Source organism: Cherax quadricarinatus, chromosome 39, assembly GCF_038502225.1.
Source record: "Cherax quadricarinatus isolate ZL_2023a chromosome 39, ASM3850222v1, whole genome shotgun sequence".
In the NCBI taxonomy this organism is placed as follows: Eukaryota; Metazoa; Arthropoda; class Malacostraca; order Decapoda; family Parastacidae; genus Cherax; species Cherax quadricarinatus.
In genome coordinates this window covers 20,899,485-20,916,444 of record NC_091330.1, presented here as the reverse complement: position 1 = coordinate 20,916,444, position 16,960 = coordinate 20,899,485, and the positions used below count along the sequence as shown (strand labels likewise).

General features: G+C 41.0%; 1 protein-coding gene across 5 annotated transcripts in view; it reads left to right on the top strand.

The window, feature by feature from the left end:
- The window catches only part of LOC128696388 (uncharacterized), an 853,106-nt gene that overhangs the window by 634,870 nt on the left and 201,276 nt on the right, over positions 1–16,960 (top strand). The window lies entirely within an intron of this gene.

Below are 16,960 nucleotides of genomic sequence, written 5' to 3'. Positions count from 1 at the left end.
TTGCCACAATAAAATGTCACATTAGTTGCACTTGTGTCCTTTTACTTTACATTTTTTTTTTTCAACAAGTCGGCCGTCTCCCACCGAGGCAGGGTGACCCAAAAAAGAAAGAAAATCCCCAAAAAGAAAATAGTTTCATCATCATTCAACACTTTCACCACACTCACACATTATCACTGTTTTTGCAGAGGTGCTCAGAATACAACAGTTTAGAAGCATATACATATAAAGATACACAACATATCCCTCCAAACTGCCAATATCCCAAACCCCTCCTTTAAAGTGCAGGCATTGTACTTCCCATTTCCAGGACTTAAGTCCGACTATATGAAAATAACAGGTTTCCCTGAATCCCTTCACTAAATATTACCCTGCTCATACTCCAACAGATCGTCAGGTCCCAAGTACCATTCATCTCCATTCACTCCTATCTAACACGCTCACGCACGCTTGCTGGAAGTCCAAGCCCCTCGCCCACAAAACCTCCTTTACCCCCTCTCTCCAACCCTTTCGAGGACGACCCCTACCCCTCCTTCCTTCCTCTATAGATTTATATGCTTTCCATGTCATTCTCTAAATAAATAAATAACAAAAAGGCACAATACCATGACTGGAACGATACACAAATAACCCGCACATAAAAGAGAGAAGCTTACGACGACGTTTCGGTCCGACTTGGACCATTGACAAAGTCACACTAACAGAGGTGGAGCAGGACGGCTTCCCTGGAGCTGGTGTTGGGGACATAGTCAACAGGCTGGATAATATCATGTCAGGTAATGGGAACAAGCCCATTATCTGTCTCAGTGCTGGTGGAAATGATATTGGGAAGGGTAGGAGAGAAGAGCTGCTAGATAAGTACAGGTCAGCTATAGATTTCATTAAGTCTAAGGGAGGGATCCCAATCATATGTAGCATCTTGCCTAGAAGGGGAGTAGGAAATGAATGGTTGTCTAGGGCAATTGGTGTAAATTGCTGGCTAGACAGATACTGCAAGGAACTTGCAATCCCATTCATTGACAACTGGAACAACTTTTATGGCAAACATGATATGTATGCAAGGGATGGGGTACATCTCTCTGGGGCAGGGGTGGTAGCACTTGCAGACTCGATTGAGAAGGCCATTGGTGAAATGCCTATGATTTTAAACTGATGGAAGATAGAGGTATGGGTGTGTGTGGGAAACAAGCAGGTTGCAACACTAGGGTTGGAAACAGTAAATGTATAAAAGGCATTCAGCATGAAGTTATAAATAAAGACAGATCAGGTCAGCAAACAAAGGGGGACAGCAGAGTGCAGCAAGGGACTAGCTCCCTTAAGGTTTACTATACTAATAGCAGGAGTGTAAGAAATAAGATAGATGAGTTAAGATTAATTGCAAGTGCAGGAAACATAGATATTATTGCTATAACAGAGACCTGGCTCAATCTGAAAGATAGAGAGATGCCCTCTGAATGTCACATACAAGGCTATAAATTATTCCACACTGACAGGGTCAACAGGAAAGGTGGTGGAGTAGCAATGTATGTCAGAGACAATTTAAATTGTTGTGTTAGACAAGATATTAAATTAGAAGCATCAGCCACTGAATCTGTTTGGTTACAGCTTCTCGAGGGCCGAGAAAAACTAATTTTGGGTGTGATTTACAGGGCCCCAAATCTTGATAGGGAGTGCAGTAAACTTCTATGGGACGAAATTCGTAAGGCATCTACATACGAAAATGTTGTGCTAATGGGAGATTTCAACTATAGACAGATTGACTGGAGCAATTTGACAGGAAATTTAGAGTCAGGTGACTTTCTTGATACGATCCAGGATTGTTTTTTAAAACAGTTTGTGACAGAGCCTACTAGGGGAAATAACCTCCTTGACTTGGTTCTTGCCAGTAGGGAAACACTAATTAATAATCTTGAGGTTAATGATGAGCTTGGGGAAAGTGATCACAAATCACTCAGTTTTAATATATCATGGAATTCCCCTAATAATGGCAATCAAGTCTCCGTCCCTGACTTTCGCTTGGCTGATTTCATAGGACTGAAAAATTACTTAGGTGGGCTGAACTGGAATGACCTGACTAAGGGTCAGGTAGGTGGTGATGGTTGCCAATATGATGCTTTCCAGGGCATAGTTCTAGCTGCTCAGTCAAATTATGTTCCAAATAGGGAAATCAGATCAAATAAAAATGATCCTAAATGGATGAACAATAGATTAAAATATCTGATTGGTCAAAAGAGAGGCATATATAGGCAAATCAAAAGAGGAGAGGGGCAATTAAGAAATCGATATATTCAGTTAAAGAGAGAAATAAAAAAGGGAATTAGAAAAGCAAAAAGAGATTATGAGGTTAAAGTTGCAAGAGAATCGAAGACTAACCCAAAAGGATTCTTTCAGGTATACAGAAGTAAGATCAGGGACAAGATAGGCCCACTCAAAAGTTCCTCGGGTCAGCTCACTGACAGTGATAAGGAAATGTGTAGAATTTTTAACACATACTTCCTCTCAGTTTTTACACAAGAGGATACCAGCGATATTCCAGTAATGATAAATTATGTAGAACAGGACAATAATAAACTGTGCACGATTAGGGTCACAAGTGACATGGTCCTTAGGCAAATAGATAAATTAAAACCTAACAAATCCCCAGGCCCTGATGAACTGTATGCAAGGGTTCTAAAGGAATGTAAAGAGGAGCTTAGCACACCTTTGGCTAATCTTTTCAACATATCACTACAAACTGGCATGGTGCCAGATAAGTGGAAAATGGCAAATGTGATACCTATTTTCAAAACAGGTGACAGGTCCTTAGCTTCGAACTATAGACCAATAAGCCTAACCTCCATAGTGGGAAAATTTATGGAATCAATAATTGCCGAGGCAGTTCGTAGCCACCTTGAAAAGCATAAATTAATCAACGAATCTCAGCATGGTTTTACAAAGGGGCGTTCCTGCCTTACGAATTTATTAACTTTTTTCACTAAGGTATTTGAGGAGGTAGATCATGGTAATGAATATGATATTGTGTATATGGACTTCAGTAAGGCTTTTGACAGGGTCCCACATCAGAGACTATTGAGGAAAATTAAGGCACATGGAATAGGAGGAGAAATTTTTTCCTGGATAGAGGCATGGTTGACAAATAGGCAGCAGAGAGTTTGCATAAATGGGGAGAAATCAGAGTGGGGAAGCGTTACGAGCGGTGTTCCACAGGGGTCAGTGTTGGGCCCCCTGCTGTTCACAATCTACATATACGACATAGATGAGGGCATAAAGAGCGACATCGGCAAGTTTGCCGATGACACCAAAATAGGCCGTCGAATTCATTCTGACGAGGACATTCGAGCACTCCAGGAAGATTTGAATAGACTGATGCAGTGGTCGGAGAAGTGGCAGATGCAGTTTAATATAGACAAATGCAAAGTTCTAAATGTTGGACAGGACAATAACCATGCCACATATAAACTAAATAATGTAGATCTTAATATTACGGATTGCGAAAAAGATTTAGGAGTTCTGGTTAGCAGTAATCTGAAACCAAGACAACAGTGCATAAGTGTTCGCAATAAAGCTAATAGAATCCTTGGCTTCATATCAAGAAGCATAAATAATAGGAGTCCTCAGGTTGTTCTTCAACTCTATACATCCTTGGTTAGGCCTCATTTAGATTATGCTGCACAGTTTTGGTCACCGTATTACAGGATGGATATAAATTTTCTGGAAAATGTACAAAGGAGGATGACAAAGTTGATCCCATGTATCAGAAACCTTCCCTATGAGGATAGACTAAGGGCCCTGAATCTGCACTCTCTAGAAAGACGTAGAATTAGGGGGGATATGATTGAGGTGTATAAATGGAAGACAGGAATAAATAAAGGGGATGTAAATAGTGTGCTGAAAATATCTAGCCTAGACAGAACTCGCAGCAATGGTTTTAAGTTGGAAAAATTCAGATTCAGGAAGGATATAGGAAAGTACTGGTTTGGTAATAGAGTTGTGGATGAGTGGAACAAACTCCCGAGTACAGTTATAGAGACCACAACGTTCTGTAGCTTTAAAAATAGGTTGGATAAATACATGAGTGGATGTGGGTGGGTGTGAGTTGGACCTGATAGCTTGTGCTACCAGGTCGGTTGCCGTGTTCCTCCCTTAAGTCAATGTGACCTGACCTGACTAGGTTGGGTGCATTGGCTTAAGCCGGTAGGAGACTTGGACCTGCCTCGCATGGGCCAGTAGGCCTTCTGCAGTGTTCCTTCGTTCTTATGTTCTTATGTTCTTATATAGGCAGGAAGAGGTGGAGGTAGTAGTAATAGTAGTAGTAGTAGTAGTACAAGAATTGTATATAATACCGACAAGATGAAATTAAGACACATGCACAACACCCGGGCATCCCCATCGTAGACGTTTTGCCATCCAGCTAGCCACTGGATGGTGAAACGTCCACAACAAAGACAACCAGATGCCGCACATGTGTCTTAATTTCATCAGTAGTTGTAGTAGTAGTAGAAGAAGAAGAGGTAGTAGTAGTGGTAGTGGTAGAAGTGGGAAATAAGGAAGACGAGCCAGTCAAAAACAAAGGAAGGGGAGCACTGCAAGAGAGCTAGATGCCCACAGAGGGAGAGCAAGTGCACAGAGGTGCGTGAAAGGGGAAGTGGTGAAATAAAATAAATGAAGAAGGAACAGAAACACGAGACAGGAGAGAGAAAGACAGCCCAGAGGAGAAAAGGAAAGAGGAAAGGGGAAGAGGAAGAAAAAGAAAGAAAAAATGAGGATTCAGGTTAAGTCACAGGTGTTCTGAAGTTTGGAGCATTTTACAATGTTGTGGGAGAGGAAGGCATCTACAGAGACGAAGCCAGGGCTAAGGTTCATACAAGGAAAGTTGTGTATTAGAGAGGATTCAACTAGAGGGCGACTGTTCAAGTTGGAAGTAGGGAAGACAGTTTTAGCAGAAGACCAGTCAATAGGATGGCTATGATCTCTGACGTGACAGAAAAGAGCATTGTTAGTGTCGGCAAGCCTAACACTATTTTTGTGCTCCCTAAGTCTGTCAGAAAGAGATCGACCAGTTTCTCTGAAGTATTGAAGAGGACAGGAGGAGCAAGAAATAGAGTAGACACCAGGAACATCTGTAGAGGGAGGAGAGGTATGAACGAGATTAGTGCGAAGAGTGTTAGTCTGGCGGAAGGTAAGCTTGATGTCTAAGGGACGGAGAGAATTGTTGAGATTAGAAAGACGTCGTCGTAAGCTTCTCTCTTTTATGTGCGGGTTATTTGTGTATCGTTCCAGTCACGGTATTGTGCCTTTTTGTTATTTATGGACCCCGCAGTTAAGCGTCATATTCTCTCCAACTTTTTTAATGTTCTTCCCTCTTTTAAACCCCTCTTTTGATCTTATGAGGCTGCTCTTATTGCTACCAGGCGTCGTAAGAATCAGCTTCGCTTCCTACGTGACTGTCTTGCTGAACAAGTTCTGCCCCCTTCCTTCTCCCACTTCCTGAAAACCAACCCACTGGGCACTCCCTTTCCTGATCATGCCCATCTCCTACTTCAACAGCTCATTCTTTCTACTAAATCACAGGTTGAAGATGCCTTCTTTACTTTCCGTCAATGTCAACGTGCTCTCTTTGCGGCTCTACCACAGGATCTCTGTAACCTTCTCTCTACCATTGCCTTTGACACTGCTCACCTGAATACACAAATTCATTCTTCCAAACTACAAAATAAACTTCAACGTCTCATCTCAGCTAGCCCTTGGTCTAAATTCTCCCTCACTGACTGTGTTACTAATCTGTCTTCTGTCTCACTCTCTCAATATGAGCTTGAACTTCTTGGTTTTGGTCTTTCCTTTGCCACTTCACCTACTCCTCGCGCTGGTATTTCCCTGATTAGCTCTTTTGATTCCTTTCGTCAATCTCGCTTCCGTAATCTTCCTGACTTGTCCACTTTTCGTGGTGCTCTCCTTCCTGCTCTTGTTAGTCTGTTTTCCAAGAATCACCACCTTCCACGCCGTTACCAACTTGCCCTTTCTTCTCTTAAATCCAACACTAACATTGTCATACTATCTTCTGACAAAGGTAATTCGGTAGTTATCCTTGATCGCAAGGATTACCTCCGTAAAGCTGATGTCTTGCTCTCTGACTCACGCACCTACACTCCTCTCGTTTCCAACCCTCTTGATCGTATCAAGAGAACTTTCAACAAAAAACTAAGGACTCTCTCCGACCTCTGTCCTCCTGACTTTGACCTTGTTCAACGGTTTTGTGTCATCTGTCCCTCTCTTCCCTATTTCTATGGCCTTCCCAAAACTCATAAACCTGATATTCCTCTTCGTCCTATCATATCCTCTAGAGGTTCTGTCTCTTATTCTCTTGCTTCTTGGCTGGCCAAAACCCTCACTCCCTTTCTTGGTACTTTTTCTCCTGCCCACCTCCGTCACTCTCAAGACTTCATTGAACGGGTTCGCTCTCTCCCAACCTGTAAGATGCTTAGTCTTGACGTTGAGTCCCTCTTCACCAATGTCCCTCTTGATGATGTCCTTGATTTCCTTAGAGAGAAGGCCCATGAAGGGTTTCTTCATCTCCCTATCCCCACTGATGTCTTTCTTGATCTGATCCGCCTCTGTGTGGACTCTAACTCCTTTTCCTTCCAAGGGAAATATTATTCTCAAACCTTCGGTGTCGCTATGGGCTCTCCTCTCTCTCCTGTCCTTGCTAATCTTTACATGGAATACTTCGAGACTGTTCTTCCTACCCTCGATGTGCAACCTTCACTCTGGCTCCGCTATGTGGATGACATCTTTGCTCTGTGGCTTCATGACTCCAGTCTCTTCCAACCTTTTCTTGAAGCTCTTAATAATCTTGCCCCTTCCATTAAGTTTAAAGCTGAATGGGACTCTAATTCCTTGCTTCCTTTCCTTGATGTCCATGTCCACCGCTCAGATACAGGTTTTTCCTTTTCCGTTTACCGTAAACCTATGCACAGTGGCATGTACATTCACTACTTTTCCTATCATGCTTCCCCTGTCAAGAAAAGTGTTCTTATCTCCCTCTTTCTCCGTGCCTTCTGCATCTGTGATCCTCAGTTCCTTCAAGTAGAAATTTCCACTCTTCATAATTCGTTCTCCCATCTTGGCTACCCTTCCCATTTCATAGACTCTGCCCTCTCACGTGCTAAACGCAATTTCTTCTCTCCCAAACTATCTACTCATGGGAACTCTTCTATCCTCTGCCTTCCCTACATTTCCGGTCTTTCTAATCTCAACAATTCTCTCCGTCCCTTAGACATCAAGCTTACCCTCCGCCAGACTAACACTCTTCGCACTAATCTCGTTCATACCTCTCCTCCCTCTACAGATGTTCCTGGTGTCTACTCTATTTCTTGCTCCTCCTGTCCTCTTCAATACTTCGGAGAAACTGGTCGATCTCTTTCTGACAGACTTAGGGAGCACAAAAATAGTGTTAGGCTTGCCGACACTAACAATGCTCTTTTCTGTCATGTCAGAGATCATAGCTATCCTATTGACTGGTCTTCTGCTAAAACTGTCTTCCCTACTTCCAACTCGAACAGTCGCCGTCTAGTTGAATCCTCTCTAATACACAACTTTCCTTGTATGAACCTTAGCCCTGGCTTCATCTCTGTAGATGCCTTCCTCTCCCACTACATTGTAAAATGCTCCAAACTTCAGAACACCCGTGACTTAACCTGAATCCTCATTTTTTTCTTTCTTTTTCTTCTTCCTCTTCCCCTTTCCTCTTTCCTTTTCTCCTCTGGGTTGTCTTTCTCTCTCCTGTCTCGTGTTTCTGTTCCTTCTTCACTTATTTTATTTCACCACTTCCCCTTTCATGCACCTCTGTGCGCTTGCTCTCCCTCTGTGGGCATCTAGCTCTCTTGCAGTGCTCCCCTTCCTTTGTTTTTGACTGGCTCGTCTTCCTTATTTCCCACTTCTACCACTACCACTACTACTACCTCTTCTTCTTCTACTACTACTACAACTACTGATGAAATTAAGACACATGTGCGGCGTCTGGTTGTCTTTGTTGTAGACGTTTCGCAATCCAGTGGCTGGCTGGATGGCGAAACGTCTACGATGGGGATGCCCGGGTGTTGTGCATGTGTCTTAATTTCATCTTGTCAGTATGATATACAATTCTTGTACTACTACTACTACTACTACTACTACCTCCACCTCTTCCTGCCTATATATAGCCGTCCTGCTCCACCTCTGTTAGTGTGACTTTGTCAATGGTCCAAGTCGGACCGAAACGTCATCGTAAGCTTCTCTCTTTTATGTGTAATGTCATTCTCCTTTGATCCATTCTTTCTAAATGCCCAAACCACCTCAACAACCCCTCTTCTGCCCTCTGATTAATACTTTTATTAACTCCACACCTTTTCCTAATTTCCACACTCGGAATTTTCTGCATAATATTTACACTACACATTGCCCTTAAACAGGACATCTCCACTGCCTCCAACCGTCTCCTCGCTGCTGCATTTACCACCCAAGCTTCACACCCATATAAGAGTGTTGGTACTACTATACTTTCATACATTCCCTTCTTTACCTCCATAGATAACGTTTTTTGACTCCACATATACCTCAATGCACTACTCACCTTTTTTCCCTCATCAGTTCTATGATTAACCTCATCCTTCATAAATCCATCCGCCGACACGTCAACTCCCAAGTATCTGAAAACATTCACTTCTTCCATACTCCTCCTCCCATATTTGATATCCAATTTTTCTTTATCTAAATCATTTGATACCCTCATCGCCTTATTCTTTTCTATGTTCACTTTCAGCTTTCTACCTTTACACACATTCCCAAACTCATCCACTAACCCTTGCAATTTTTCTTTAGAATCTCCCATAAGCACAGTATCATCAGCAAAAAGTAACTGTGTCAATTCCCATTTTGAATTTGATTCCCCAAATTTAATCCCACCCCTCTCCTGAACACCCTAGCATTTATTTCCTTTACAACCCCATCTATAAATATATTAACCCTTTCAGGGTCCGTCCCGTAGATCTACGGCTTTACGTTCAGGGTCCAAACCGTAGATCTACGCCATGAGCTCAGCTCACTCTGATAAACTGTGAGTGGTACATTTGGGCCTAGATATGAGAGAATACATCTATGTGGTATGTGTGCACCACATAAAACAGATCCTGCAGCACACTGTGTATAATGAGAGAAAAAAAAATGAAATCATGATTTTTCGATTAAAACAGCAACTTTGCAGTGTTTTTTCGTATGTTTTTTATAGTTGTATTTGCGATTTCTTGGTCTCATTTGATAGAATGGAAGACATATTACAGAAATAGAGAAGATTTGGATTGGTTTTAGCACTGGAAATGGCTTGAGACTGAGCTCAAATTAGCAGAAATGTTAAATTTTTGCCGATATTCAAGAGTAAACAAACGACCTCACACGTCTAATACACGTCAGCTGGTGGGTCTAATATACATTCACAAATATGGTGATGATATTTATACAATTATTACAGTATTGCATAACAGTAAATCTTCTATTTTTTGGTGTGAATAAAAATTCATTATGTGAATAAAAAATCAAAATGGAATTTATTTGTAAAGCCTCAAAACATAACTAATGAACAGAGGAAATGTTAGTTTAGTGCCAGGAATGCCTACATTGTTCATTCTGGACCCTATTTTGAAATTGGAATATTTTGAACTTTGTGTTAAATTGGCCAAATTAACAATTTCCGATCACTTTATTTTGTAGTTGAAACAGTTGACTTGGCGATTTCTTGTGCTCAATCGATAGAATAGAAGTAATACTAGTGAAATAGCTAAGAATTTGGTTGATTGCAATAATGTAATTGGCCTAAAATGGGAGTCAAAGTCGGCAAAATCGCCGAGTCGTAAATATCGCTGACACATCAAAATTCGCGAGAGCATAATTTCGTCAATTTTCCACCAAATTTCGTACTTTTTGTTTTATTACCTTCACAAAAAGATTCTCTACGATTTCATAAGAAAAAATAACAAATTTTTTTTTTGAAAATTCTTGGACACAGGTGCATGACTCCAGATTTGGGCCTTGGACCCTGAAAGGGTTAAACAACCATGGTGACATTACACATCCCTGTCTAAGACCTACTTTTACTGGGAAGTAGTCTCCCTCTCTTCTACACACCCTAACTTGAGCCTCACTATCCTCATAAAATTTCTTTACAGCATTTAGTAACTTACCACCTATTCCATATAGTTGCAACATCTGCCACATTGCTCCTCTATCCACTCTATCATATGCCTTTTCTAAATCTATAAATGCAATAAAAACTTCCCTACCTTTATCTAAATACTGTTCACATATATGCTTCAATGTAAACACTTGATCTACACATCCCCTACCTACTCTGAAACCTCCTTGCTCATCTGCAATCCTACATTCTGTCTTACCTCTAATTCTTTCAATAATAACCCTACCGTACACTTTTCCTGGTATACTCAATAAACTTATTCCTCTATAATTTTTACAATCTCTTTTGTCCCCTTTCCCTTTATGTAAAGGGACTATACATGCTCTCCGCCAATCCCTAGGTACCTTCCCCTCTTTCATACATTTATTAAACAAAAGTACCAACCACTCCAACACTATATCCCCCCCTGCTTTTAACATTTCTGCCATGATCCCATCAGTTCCAGCTGCTTTACCCCCTTTCATTCTACGTAATGCCTCATGTACCTCCCCCACATATTCTGTTCTTCTTCACTCCTAAAAGATGGTATACCTCCCTGACCATTTCTTGAAATTACCGCTTCTCTTTCTTCCTCAACATTTAAAAGTTCCTCAAAATATTCTCGCCATCTACCTAATACCTCCATCTCCCCATCTACTAACTCCTTTACTCTGTTTTTAACTGACAAATCCATACTTTCCCTAGGCTTTCTTAACTTGTTTAACTCACTCCAAAATTTTTTCTTATCTTCATTAAAATTTCTTGACAGTTCCTCTCCCACTCTATCATCTGCTCTCCTTTTGCACTCTCTCACCACTCTCTTCACCTTTCTTTTACTCTCCATATACTCTGCTCTTCTTATAACACTTCTGCTTTGTAAAAACCTCTCATAAGCTACCTTTTTCTCTTTTATCACACCCTTTACTTCATCATTCCACCAATCACTCCTCTTTCCTCCTGCCCCCACCCTCCTATAACCACAAACTTCTGCCCCACATTCTAATACTGCATTTTTAAAACTATTCCAACCATCTTCAACCCCCCCACTACTCATCTTTGCACTAACCCACCTTTCTGCCAATAGTCGCTTATATCTCACCCGAACTTCCTCCTCCCTTAGTTTATACACTTTCACCTCCCTCTTACTTGTTGTTGTCACCTTCCTCTTTTCCCATCTACCTCTTACTCTAACTGTAGCTACAACTAAATAATGATTTGATATATCAGTTGCCCCTCTATTAACATGTACATCCTGGAGCCTACCCATCAACCTTTTATCCACCAATACATAATCTAATAAACTACTTTCATTACTTGCTACATCATACCTTGTATATTTATTTATCCTCTTTTTCATAAAATATGTATTACTTATTACCAAATCTCTTTCTACACATAGCTCAATTAAAGGCTCCCCATTTACATTTACCCCTGGCACCCCAAATTTACCTACTACTCCCTCCATAATATTTTTACCCACTTTAGCATTGAAATCCCCAACCATCATTACTCTCACACTTGATTCAAAACTCCCCACGCATTCACTCAACATTTCCCAAAATCTCTCTCTCTCCTCTACACTTCTCTCTTCTCCAGGTGCATACACACTTATTATAACCCACTTTTCATATCCAATCTTTATTTTACTCCACATAATCCTTGAATTAATACATTTATAATCCCTCTTTTCCTCTTTACATATTGTCGGTAATTCTACCAACATTATTACATCTGAATTCATGTATTACTATTATTAAGCTGTGAAACATTTAGCACAAATTATTTATTTTTCTGTCAGTTTCACACCCTGTTGGTTTGTAGGTATATAATATTTGCCATTGCTGTCATGACTCATGTTGTCACTGATGTTTGTGTTTTCACTGCTGGTGTTGTCACAGGTGTTTGTGTTGGCACAACTGGTGCTGTTGTCACCTCTGTTGGTGCTATCACAGCAGCATGTTGTTTTATGATACCAATGAAAACTCCGTCAATGTCACAATCACTAACACAATCTCCTGCAACAGTGTCATGCTTCCTAGATGTTTGACCATAGAACCAGCCAGACCTGGTGCAACACTGCACCAGTGTTCGTTTCATAGGAGAATATTCTGTGTCACTATCACATGAATCAGCACTCTCCTTCCTAAACATATATATTCCTCTCTACTGTCATTGCCCAAATCACTCTAGTCACTATCCAAAGTGGGTAAAAAGCTGTCGGCACCCACTTTGTGTGGCAAGACCAGACACAGAAGGCACTGCTTTATCATGAGGTGAACTAGTGCTTCCTTCATTCCTTGTTATACCATCATTGCTGTTCCCTTCAAAACTCGAAAATTATGTTCTATTATCATCATCCTTAATGTCCCTGGTATCAGTATTGAACATCATTACTTGGATTTCACTGGAAGAAAGGTTAGTGTCAGCCATCCATGGTTAGCCTATATTGAGTCCTGGAAATGGGAAGTACAATGCCTGCACTTTAAAGGAGGAGTTTGGGATATTGGCAGTTTGGAGGGATATGTTGTGTATCTTTATATGTATATGCTTGTAAACTGTTGTATTCTGAGCACCTCTGCAAAAACAGTGATAATGTCTGAGTGTGGTGAAAGTGTTGAATGATGATGATGAAAGTATTTTCTTTTTGGGGATTTTCTTTCTTTTTTGGGTCACCCTGCCTTGGTGGGAGACGGCCAACTTGTTGAAAAAGAAAAAAAAACATGTACAAGGTATACAAGCCTAGCTGACATCAATGACATACTATTATATAGAAAGCCCCTTGTTATGCAGAGCATTTTGGGTAAATTAGGTCAGTTTTGTCCCAGGATGCAACCCACTTCAGTCTACTAACACCCAGGTACCCATTTTATACTGATGGGTGAACATGGACAACTGGTGCAAGGAACCATGTCCAATGTTTCCACTCCTTTACTGGGAATCGAACCTGGACCCTCACCAAGTTAAGCAAGAGCTTTCGCCACCAGGCCATGGGGCACCTACACTGCCCTGAATATACCCACATGGCCTAGATTTTTTCCTAGGAAGGAGGCACAAGGTAGGTATTGACCCAAACAACACAGCTGAGACTAAAATGGCAGCACATATTAGTATATTGGACACATGACAGCACTTGCATTCTAGTGCATTGAACACAGTTTAAGGGTTAAACTAAACTCTATTCATTCTTTTGTTATCGAGGATATACAGTGGTACTCCGGATTTCATACTTAATCCGTTCTAAATCCGAAACGTACGAAAACCAAAGTACAGTGGACCCTCGGGTATGTATTTAATCCGTTCCAGAGAGCTAGCCTTCAGCCAAATTAATTTTCCCCACAAGAAATAATGGAAATCCAATTAATCTGTTCCAGACACCCAAAAGTATTAAACAAAATCATTTTTTTACATGAAATATACATTTCCCTACACAGAAAACAATGATATATGCACAATAAACAATACTGAAGTGACACTTATTTTTATTGTGGACTTATTGATGAGTAATGAGATGGGAGGAAGGGAGAGGATGAAGGTGTACTAGTGTTTGGAAGGGGAATACCTTTCCATAAAGACTTCAGGTAACAAGTCCTTTTCTGGGGTTACCTCCCTTCTTGGTTTTTTAATGCCACTGGGAACAACTTGAGAGTCACTGGACCCCTGTTGCACAAAATATTTGTCCAGAGAGCTCTTTCTCATGTCCCTTTAAGATTTCCCTAAAATGGGACACAAGAGTGTCATTGTACATGTTGCCAGTACGGCTTGCAACAGCTGTGTCAGGATAATATTCATCCATAAATTCTTGCAACTTTGTCCACATTGTACACATTTCCTGAATCTCAGAAGCACATTCCTGAGCTGTGATTGTGTTATCGTCATCCTCCACCAACGCTTCCACATCCTCACCACTAACCTCCAACCCCATGGACTTTCCCAATGCCACAATAGATTCCACAACTGGCATAATCTTCTGAGGGTTAGCCCAAAACCCTTCAAAATCCCTCTCTTGTACACATTGTGGCCACAATTTTCTCCAAGAAGAGTTCAAAGTCCTGCAAGTCACTCTCTCCCAAGCCTTACCTATAAGGTTTATGCAACTGAGGATACTGAAGTGATCTTTCCAGAACTCTCTTAGGGTCAATTCAGTGTCTGAGGTCACTTCAAAGCACCTTTGAAACACTGCTTTGGTGTACAGTTTTTTGAAGTTTGAAATGACCTGCTGGTCCATGGGCTGGAGGAGAAGAGTGGTATTAGGAGGCAAAAACTTCACTTTGATAAAGCTCAATTCCCCCGGAATTTGCTCTTGCAGGATGAGCAGGAGCATTGTCCATTACCAAGAGGCACTTGAGTGACAATTTATTTTCTAGGAGGTACTTTTTCACAGTGGGACCAAACATGTCATAGAACCAGTCCAGGAAAATGTCCCTAGTGACCCATGCCTTACTGTTTGCTCTCCACATCACACACAGTTTAGTCTTGACAACATTGTTTTTCTTGAGCACTCTGGGAGTTTCAGAGTGATAGATGAGTAAAGGCTTCACTTTGCAATCCCCACTAGCATTACTACAAAATATTAGAGTTAGCCTGTCTTTCATAGGCTTGTGGCCTGGGAGTGCCTTTTTCTCCTGAGTAATGTAGGTCCTGTTTGGCATTTTCTTCCAAAACAGGCCTGTTTCATCACAACTGAACACTTGGGGTTTTAATTTTTCAGTGTCTATGTACTCCTTAAAGTCCTGCACATATTTTTCAGCCACTTTTTTGTCAGAACTGGCAGCCTCACCATGCCTTATCACACTGTGTATGCCACTACAATTCTTAAATCTCTCAAACCAACCTTTGCTGGTGTTAAATTCATCAATAGCAGCACTATTTGGAGGCATTTTCTTAATGAGATCCTTATGCAACTGTCTTGCCTTTTCACATATTGACTGAGAAACACTATCTCCTGATAATTGTTTCTCGTTTATCCACGCCAACAACAGTCTTTCCACATCTTCCAGTATTTGTGATCTCTGTTTTGTAAGCATACTTGCACCTTTTGCAACAACAGCTTCCTTGATTGCCTTTTTGTTGGCCAAGATAGTAGTGATGGTTAAATGGGGTTTGTTATACAATCTTTCCAACTCCAAGATACGCGCTCCACTCTCATACTTTGCAATTATCTCTTTCTTTAATTCAGTAGTACATCTCACCCTTTTTACCACAGGGTTGGCACTAAAAGCTTTCTTGGGGCCCATGGTGGCTTATTTAGCAGTTACAAGCACTAAAATCAATGGAATAATACAAAATATATTGCATGAACGGGTGGAATTGTCCTCACTGGCTTTGTAAACAATAGCACACTGGCTGTATATGGAGTGAGTGGCCAGGCCTGCTCAGACCACGTGGACACATTTGGAACAAAAGCCCTTAACTGAGTTATTTGGCATTAGCCGAGTCAATATTTTTACGCCAAAGCGAGCCATTAGCCGATTTTGGTGCTAACCAATGAAGCCTTTATTTCCCATGAGAAATAATGTAAATAAAATTAATCCATTCCAGACATCCAAAAATATTAACAAAAATACATTTTTTTTAAAGAATAACTATAGTTTTACATACAGAAAGCAATGAGAAATAAATATAAAGCACTAATGAAATGGATAAATGAACATTTAAATCACTATTACATACCTTTATTGAAGACTTCTGTTGGCATATGGAAGAAGGCGAGGAGGGGAGAGAGAGGAGAGCTTATTGTTTGGAAGGGGAATCCCCCTCCATAAGGACTTAAGGTATCAAAGCCCTATCCAGGGTTACTTCCCTTCTTTGTCTTTTACTGGCACTGGACCCCTGTCGCACTAAAAATCTGTCCAAAGAGCTCTGTTTCTGGCGTCTCTTTAAGATTTGCCTAAAATGGGCCTCATCATGCCTTACAACACTCTGTATGCCACTACGCTTCATGAATCTGTTGAACCAGCCTCTGCTGGCCTTAAATTCACTAACAGCAGCATTCATTCCAGGCATTTTCTTTACGGGATCTGCGTGCAACTACCTTGCCTTTTTTGCAAATGATTGATTCCACAACACTATCTCCCTCTAACTGTTTTTCATTGATCCACACCAACAACAACTTCTCCTCATCTTCAATTGTTTGTGATCTCTGTTTCATTAGCAAATTTACCCCATTTGCAACTTTAGCTTCCTTGATTTCTACTTTCTTTGCCAGGATGGAACAGATTGTTGATTTCAACTTCCCATACGTCCTGGCAAGCTCAGCTAAACGTACTACACCACTTTCGTATTTTTCTATAATCTTTCTTGAATTCTATCATGTTTCTCACCTTCTTTACCAATAGACTGGCACTAGGAACTTTCTTTAGGCCCATGGTGGCTTATTTCACAGTTGCACTCAATAGTTAAACACAAAAACAATGGATTATTATGAAATGTTTCGGATGAACGCGCGAAGTAATGCTCACTCGACCAGTGACAAAAGCCGTAATGAGACACGTACGCATGAGTGGCAGCTTCCCGGGCAGGCGGACGCATCTGATACGTATGATTTCCTGGTAGAGGTATGAAATCTGGACCAAAATTTCGCCCAAAAAAGTGGTCTAAATTGAAAACATATGATATTCGGTGCGCACGAAATCCGGAGCTCCACTGTACATTAGATATGCTGCATACCTGCAGAGGTTTACCTGGAGAGGGTTTCAGGGGTCAACGCTCCCGTGGCCCGGTCTAAGACCAGGCCTCATAGTGAATATCTTCAGATACATT